Source organism: Narcine bancroftii, chromosome 6 (genome assembly GCF_036971445.1).
Source record: "Narcine bancroftii isolate sNarBan1 chromosome 6, sNarBan1.hap1, whole genome shotgun sequence".
NCBI classification, from domain to species: Eukaryota; Metazoa; Chordata; class Chondrichthyes; order Torpediniformes; family Narcinidae; genus Narcine; species Narcine bancroftii.
Window position 1 is genome coordinate 86,286,742 of NC_091474.1, and position 8,402 is coordinate 86,295,143.

Below are 8,402 nucleotides of genomic sequence, written 5' to 3' on the forward strand. Positions count from 1 at the left end.
GGACGGGGGGAGATGGGACGGGGGGAGATGGGACGGGGGGAGATGGGACGGGGGGAGATGGGACGGGGGGAGATGGGACGGGGGGAGATGGGACGGGGGGAGATGGGACGGGGGGAGATGGGACGGGGGGAGATGGGACGGGGGGAGATGGGACGGGGGGAGATGGGACGGGGGGAGATGGGACGGGGGGAGATGGGACGGGGGAGATGGGACGGGGGAGATGGGACGGGGGGAGATGGGACGGGGGGAGATGGGACGGGGGAGATGGGACGGGGGGAGATGGGACGGGGGGAGATGGGACGGGGGGGAGATGGGACGGGGGGGAGATGGGACGGGGGAGATGGGACGGGGGGAGATGGGACGGGGGAGATGGGACGGGGGGGAGATGGGACGGGGGGAGATGGGACGGGGGGAGATGGGACGGGGGGAGATGGGACGGGGGGAGATGGGACGGGGGAGATGGGACGGGGGAGATGGGACGGGGGGAGATGGGACGGGGGGGATGGGACGGGGGAAGGAGGGGGGGATGGGACGGGGGAAGGAGGGGGAGATGGGTCGGGGAGGAGGGGGAGATGGGACGGGGGAGGAGGGGGAGATGGGACGGGGGAGGAGGGGGAGATGGGACGGGGAGGAGGGGGAGATGGGAGGAGGGGGAGATGGGACGGGGGAGGAGGGGGAGATGGGATGGGGAGGAGTGGGAGATGGGACGGGAGAGGAGGGGAGATGGGACGGGAGAGGAGGGGAGATGGGACGGGGTGGGAGATGGGAGGGGGAGATGGGACGGGGGAGGATGGCGAGATGGGACGGGGGAGGAAGGTGAGATGGGATGGGAGAGGAGGGCGTGGATGGAAGAGAGGAGGGCGTGGATGGAAGAGGGGAGGAGTTGGAAGCAGACTGGCGAATGTAAGCATGAGAGGGAATTGGGGAAGATGGATGAAGGAAAGGGAAACAATTTGGAGAAATTTGTGAGTGGGGGGAGATGCTTGGACGGAATGGGAAAAGTCACTGAGGGTAGGTTATAAGGGTGGAGGAAGGAGAGGGGATGGATGGAGAGTTCTGAGAGAAGAAATGCCGGGTGATGAGAGGGGGTTGATGCTAGCCTGGTCACTAACACCTCCCCCCCTCCTCTCTCTCCCCAGTCAGGTCGGGAGTCAACGTAACCCGAGGATCGCAGCCTCCCGCGCCCCGACCCGCTGCAGATGATCCAGCCCTTGCGGACTTCGGGCACGTTCAGACTGCGAACCACTCGGCGCCTGAAATATTCACCTGTAAGATGGACGCAGTCTCCCGTCCGCCGCTCGCTGCAGCCACAGCGCGATCGCCAGTACCCGGCGGCCAAACATCGCGAGACCTGGCACCTACTCGCCCGCAGGAGCGCCTGGTTCTCGCGAGAGGTCGGTGAAGTAGGGGTCGTCCGGGCGGGAGAGACGGTGCAGTTGGTATCATGTTAATGCCGCAAAGAATAACGTTGGGCGTCCTCTGTAAAATTAGGGCCTTCTACAAAAAGGTCACTCCTGGCAATGCACGTATTGAAAGACACTTTTGCGATAGATAGATTAGTGAAGAAAAAGTCAGGCAGATTTTTCTCTCATGAATGGACTGCCATCTTAAGCATTACTCTTCTATTTCCATAGATGCTGCCTGGCCTGTTGAGTATTTAAATTCAGTTTGGATTTTATTTTGGTTTTATTTTTATTTTTCACCTTCTGATAAATTGGAAATCATAATACCTGAAGCTTTCATCACACAGTCAGCTTGGTTCCACTTGGAGATTAGCATTGAAACCCCTCTGACCTGGAATATATTTTGTCCCCTTTTCTCAGTGATTTTTTTTTACATGATGACAAACCTGGAGGAGTATGTGATATTAGATGAGAATGAGATGTCCTTGAGCTCAGACAATTTTCCCTGTAGTGTCAGAGACTTCAGAATCAGATGAGCATGTCACCAACTTTGTTGCTTTGCAGCAGCTTCACAGTGAAAACGTTTATATAAACCACCTTACAAAATAAATAAAACTTCAGCAAGGAAAAGTCAAGTCAGGCAGTGTATGTGGTTCATTCAAGATGGCAGAGGGGGAAAAGCTGTCCTTGTGCCGCAGAGTGCTCCTATTCCCTTTCCCCATGGGAGCAGAGTGAAGAGGGCATAGCCAGGGTGGTGAAGATTCTTGAGGATAGAGGCTGCTTTTTTAAGACACCGCCTCTTGTAGATGTCCTCGATGGAGTGAAGTCTGGTGCCCGTGATATCACAGACCGAGTTAACAACCTTCTGGAAATTTTTCTTATCCTGAGCATTGGCACCTGCATTCAACCAGCCAGAAATGCTCTCCAAGGTATACCTGTAGAAGTTTTAGAGAGTCTTCAGTACCATACCAAATCTCCTTAAACTCCTCACAAATACTGAGGGCTGACCCTGTAGAGGTATATAAAATCATGTCGGATACAGCTAAGGGGAATTCACCCCATCTTTTCCCCAGTATAGGAATATCTAAAACTGAAATTTGTAGTTTTAAGGTGAATGGGGAAAGATTTAAAAGGCAGGTTTATGGAATGAACTGGCAGAAGAAGCTGTTAAGGGCAGGTACAATTATGACATTTAAAAAAAACCTTTGGATAGATATGTGAATAAGGAAGATTTAGAGGGATAAGGTTCAAACATAGGCAAATGGGACAAGGTCAGATAGTTGACTTGGTAATCATGGAGAATTTGGGCACCTGGTATCCCAGGACTCTGTCCTGTTTGTCAGACTGGATATGCTCAAATTGGTGCTTTTTGAATATTAGCACCCAACTACATTAGAAGCAGTATTGCATTTTTCAAAATCATTGCTGGGTTGGATTAGAATCATGGAGTTCTACAGCATAGAAGCAGGCCCTTTGGTTCACCTTGTCCATGATGACCAAGCTATTCCCATTTGCCTGCAGTTGGTCCATGTACCTCTAAGCATTTCCTATGCTTGTATGAGATAGACAACAGACTCGCCAAGACAAATAGCGCCTTTGGAAGACGACACAAAAGAGTCTGGAAAAACAACCAACTGAAAAACCTCACAAAGATTAGCGTATACAGAGCTGTTGTCATACCCACAATCCTGTTCGGCTCCGAATCATGGGTCCTCTACCGGCATCACCTACGGCTCCTAGAACGCTTCCACCAACGTTGTCTCCGTTCCATCCTCAACATTCATTGGAGCGACTTCATCACCAACATCGAAGTACTCGAGATGGCAGAGGCCGACAGAATCGAATCCACGCTGCTGAAGATCCAATTGCCCTGGGTAGGTCACGTCTCCAGAATGGAGGACCATCGCCTTCCCAAGATCATGTTCTATGGCGAGCTCTCCACTGGCCACCGAGACAGAGGTGCACCAAAGAAGAAGTACAAGGACTGCCGAAAGAAATCTCTTGGTGCCTGCCCCATTGACCACTGCCAGTGGGCTGATATCGCCTCCAACCGTGCATCTTGGCGCCTCACAATTCGGCGGGCAGCAACCTCCTTTGAAGAAGACCGCAGAGCCCACCTCACTGACAAAAGACAAAGGAGGAAAAACCCAACACCCAACCCCAACCAACCAATTTTCCCTTGCAACCGCTGCAACCGTGTCTGCCTGTCCCGCATCGGACTTGTCAGCCACAAACGAGCCTGCAGCTGATGTGGACATACCCCTCCATAAATCTTTGTCCGCCAAGCCAAAGAAAGAGAGTCCTATCTAAATGTTCTTTAAATTTAACAATTATTCCTGCTTCTGCCACTGTCTGTGGAAGCTTGTAATGTATACCCATTGCCCTTTGTGGATAGAAGGTACCCCTTGGGGTCCTTTTAAACCTTTTCCCTATGTAATTATTTTAATATTTTTTGTTCTTATTTCATTTTAACTGAATGGTTAAATATTTACGACCACTAAAACAATTTTTTTCCCATGTCAGTGAGATTTAAAGCCAGGTTGCTACTAACTAATTTCACACTTCTTCTTTGGCTTGGCTTCACGGACGAAGATTTATGGAGGGGTAATGTCCACGTCAGCTGCAGGCTCGTTTGTGGCTGACAAGTCCGATGCGGGACAGGCAGACACGGTTGCAGCGGCTGCAGGGGAAAATTGGTTGGTTGGGGTTGGGTGTTGGATTTTTTCTCCTTTGTCTTTTGTCAGTGAGGTGGGCTCTGCGGTCTTCAAAGGAGGTTGCTGCCCACCGCCAAGATGCACAGTTTGAGGCGATATCAGCCCACTAACATTATGCAATTCATATTCCAAGTAGTACTGATGTCATGGCATATGTGCTAATGTTTTCTTCTTATCAATGCTGCCTCCTAATGACGTATGCTGCGACTGCTGACTCCAAGTAATGTGAGACATTATATTTTTGCTTAAGAGGCATGAATTTGAGAGAGCAATGTATAATTTATAAATATGTAAAATAGTACCATAAAAACATTACATTTTAATATTTTTAAAAATTTATTTCCTTCTTAATCAATTGAAATAAAAGAATATTAAAATAAATGTAGTTAATCACATAAAGAACAACCCTGCTTCTTTTCTACATCCACTCAAGAGTTGTCATCCAATAAATTTTCAATAAACTTAGTCATTAAGAATGCACTTTTCCAGTATTTGGGAAGACTATAATTTGTCAGTGATACTCCAAATTATATGATTCAACTCAGAGGATTCCATCTCAGAGGAATTTGCTACTAGCGCAAAAAAATTGCCACTTATTTGAGTTCCAATAAAGGGCTTAGACCTAAAATGTTAATTCTATCTGTTTTCACAGCTGTGACTTGGCCTGCCAAATGTTTATTTTTTCTGTTTTTATTTCAGATTTCTAGCACCTAGGGGGTTTGAATTTTCAGTTGCCACATCTTCTTCTTCCACCTTTTGATTATTTTGCCCAGTGTCCAAAATTCACATATATCTTGAAATCATTGAAACCTCAATTGACAGATAAAATGAAAAATAAATTTTCCTGAGGTGGCTCTTGATAAGTAGTCATCAACAGTATAACTCTTGGGTTTTTGAAATCTGAATGACAAAACTTTGAATTATTTGATTTATTAATGAAAATACATTTTTATTCTCTCACCAAATATCCAGTTGTACATTTTGCAAAAGTATTTTAATCAGATGTGCTGAACTAAATATTAGTTCAGAGGGAATGGATAATAATGTGTTGTAGAAATCATCGAAAGAACCAAAGACTTGTTGATCCAAACCAAGGCTTTTATTAGCAAAAGACAGGAGCTCTTCACAGGTGGCCGACCAGTCAGGAATGATCTGACCTGGCTAGGGACACAACCCTTTAAGGCCCAGACAGTAGCTAAGCTCTCAGCCAATCGCTGTAAGCACAGTCATTACATACTCTTGATACTCTAACTATATACATTGGTGATAGGTCTGTACTATCACATGTGTGAAGCTTAAATATTTTCTCTTGAGATGTCTGCTGTATTTGCAAAGTGTTAACCTATTTAAATTTATTTAACCAACTGTAAGTTTTGATTTTTTTTCAAATTTAATCTAACTGCATTGGAAGTGTGTTATGTTGGCAGTTAATGTTTATAATTACAGATTCTCCAAATTCTAACTTGTTTTGAATTAATTTGTACTAAGCCAAGACTCAGAGTTGGAATATTTAAATTCAACAACTGCATTCAAAACCACTCCAGACACTGAATCACTTCTTGGGTTTTGGCATTTATTGGTGTCACCTGACAGCTAAGATGGAAAATCCATCATTAGCACGTAAATGTCAATGCAATTCTGGTGATTCAGCTCCTTATCACCCAATATACTGACTGTGTTTACTGCTCATTTGGCATAGTCTCAAACCACAGTTCCATGACTGACTTGAAACCTTCTGTCATGAATCAAACTATTCTGTGATCGAAGCTGCAAGATGTTTTTGGGTCCTGGTGTCAGGACAAGTCTCATTACCAAACGACCTGACCACATGGTGAAATTGTGAGCATATTACGTTGGTCCAGTTCCAAATTCTTCTTGCATAATGTTCATTTGCAATATCGACTTGCAAAGACAAAGCAAAATTTAGATAAGTGTTCTAAATTTTAAATATATTTGCTTAACTAAAATGGTGATCAACTGCTTGGAGGCATATACCTGATTGCTTAAAATGTCACTTGTTCAAAGAAGAGTTTTAAATAGTGAATTCTATCAAGCTACCAAGCTGTGTCCTGTATAATGTGTTCTCATCTATGACACCCAAACAATTCTTGTGGTGGGAATGTGGAATTGTCACCACAGGAAGTGGTTCAGATGGAGAACACAGTTGTATTATGGGGATGTTGAAGAAGGTTTCTTTAGAAAGGATGAAAAGGAGGAGGCTTTCATGTGGAGCATAAACTTTGGGCCAACTAGCCTGTTGCTGATCTACAAATTTCAAATGTTTCTTTTTTTTTAAACTTTATTTATTCATTCAAAAAAAAAGTATATGACATATACAACAATTAACCATAAACATAAACATTATTTCTTATATATAGAAAAAAAGAAAAGAAAAGAACCCCCCCCTCCCCACTTCAGCCAACCCTCCTAAGGAGAGCCATAAAGAAAAAAAGAAAAAATATTAAAGAAAAATTTAATATACATATTAAGATCTAATCAATGTAAATTGAAATGTGAATATTCTGAGTATAACAACCACTTATTAATTTAAAAATTATAATTATCATGTGAAACATATGTAATTTTTTCCATTATTAAACAATATCTCATCTCATTATGCCATCTATTAATATCAATCATATTTGTATCTTTCCACGTACTAGCAATACATTTTCTCGCTACAGATAAAGCTAAATATACAAAAGCAAGCTGAAACTTATCTAATCCCAAGCCTTTCAGAGGTTGCAAACTACCCAATAAAAATACTATCAGATCTAAAAGTATTTTAATCTTATCTTCTTTCTTTGGCTTGGCTTCGCGGACGAAGATTTATGGAGGGGTATGTCCACGTCTGCTGCAGGCTCATTGATGACTGACAAGTCCAATGCGGGACAGGCAGGCACAGATGCAAGGGAAAATTGGTTGGTTGGGGTTGTGTGTTGGGTTTTTCCTCCTTTGTCTTTTGTCAGTGAGGTGGGCTCTGTGGTCTTCTTCAAAGGAGGTTGCTGCCCGCCGAACTGTGAGGCACCAAGATCCATGGTTGGAGGCGATATCAGCCCACTGGCGGTGGTCAATGTGGCAGGCACCAAGAGATTTCTTTAAGCAGTCCTTGTACCTCTTCTTTGGTGCACCATTGTCTCGGTGGCCAGTGGAGAGCTCGCCATAGAACACGATCTTGGGAAGGCGATGGTCCTCCATTCTGGAGACGTAACCCACCCAGCGCTGTTGGGTCTTCAGCAGCGTGGATTCGATGCTTGCGGATTCTGCCAGCTCGAGTACTTCGATGTTGGTGATGAAGTCACTCCAATTAATGTTGAGCATGGAGCGGAGACAGCGCTGATGGAAGCATTCTTGGAGCCGTAGGTGATGCCTGCAGAGGACCCATGATTCAGAGCCGAACAGGAGCATTTATCAATCTAGTTACACTATCATAACAGATATCTATCAATCGTTCTCGGAGAAAATAAAACCAGTATCCGCTTCACATTTACTTTTAGATCTATCCCAACCCTTTTTAACCATACCATCCTGTAATATTTGATACATAGATGAAATATAACCCTTCTCTGGTACCTTCATAACAGAAGTCTCAAATTTAGTCATTTCAGGTAAAATCATATCTCTACCAAACATATGTTTTACCAAAGATCGAATTTGATAATAGAGAAACAAAGAGTTCTTATCAATACCAAAACTGTCCCTCATCTGATTAAAAGATAAAAATTTACCCTCTTTAAAACAATCTCCCAAATTTTTCACACCTTTAAATCTCCAATGCAATAAACTTTGATTATGTATTGAAAAAGAAATAAGTTGATTATTATACAACGGAGTCAAAGCCGATAATTTACCCCTAGAGCCTATCATTTTATTTTTATTTATCCATAACTTCATTAAATGTTTTAGTATAGGCACATTATATTGTAACAAATTTATATTCCATCTAAACAAAAATTGATGTATTTCAAATTCAGAAATATTTGCCATCTCAATTTTGGCCCAACTAGGAGGCTGTACCAAATCCATCAAAGAACTAATAAATTTAAGTTGGGCTGCTTCATAATAATTTTGAAAATGTGGTAAATGTAATCCCCCTAACTCATATTTCTAAGTTAATTTATTCAAAGCTACTCTTGAAAATTTACCTCTCCATAAAAACTCCCTAACCATTTTATTCAAGTCTCGGAAAAAAATATTATCAAGTTAATACGGAATAGATTGAAACAAATATTGTATACGCGGAAAAACATTCATCTTAATTGTATTTATCCTACCCAATAAATTA

General features: G+C 43.5%; 1 protein-coding gene across 2 annotated transcripts in view; it reads right to left on the reverse strand.

Annotated features, from left to right (window-relative positions):
- Positions 1–1,366, reverse strand: part of LOC138736314 (ubiquitin carboxyl-terminal hydrolase 54-like) — an 89,403-nt gene extending 88,037 nt beyond the window's left edge. Inside the window, exon 1 of one of the 2 annotated variants that reach the window (XM_069885609.1) lies at positions 1,267–1,366. The gene's annotated coding sequence lies outside the window, so the exon portion shown is untranslated. The remainder of the gene's footprint in view (positions 1–1,266) is intronic. The other variant, XM_069885607.1, reaches the window with a different exon arrangement.
- Positions 1,367–8,402: the final 7,036 nt, after the last annotated feature.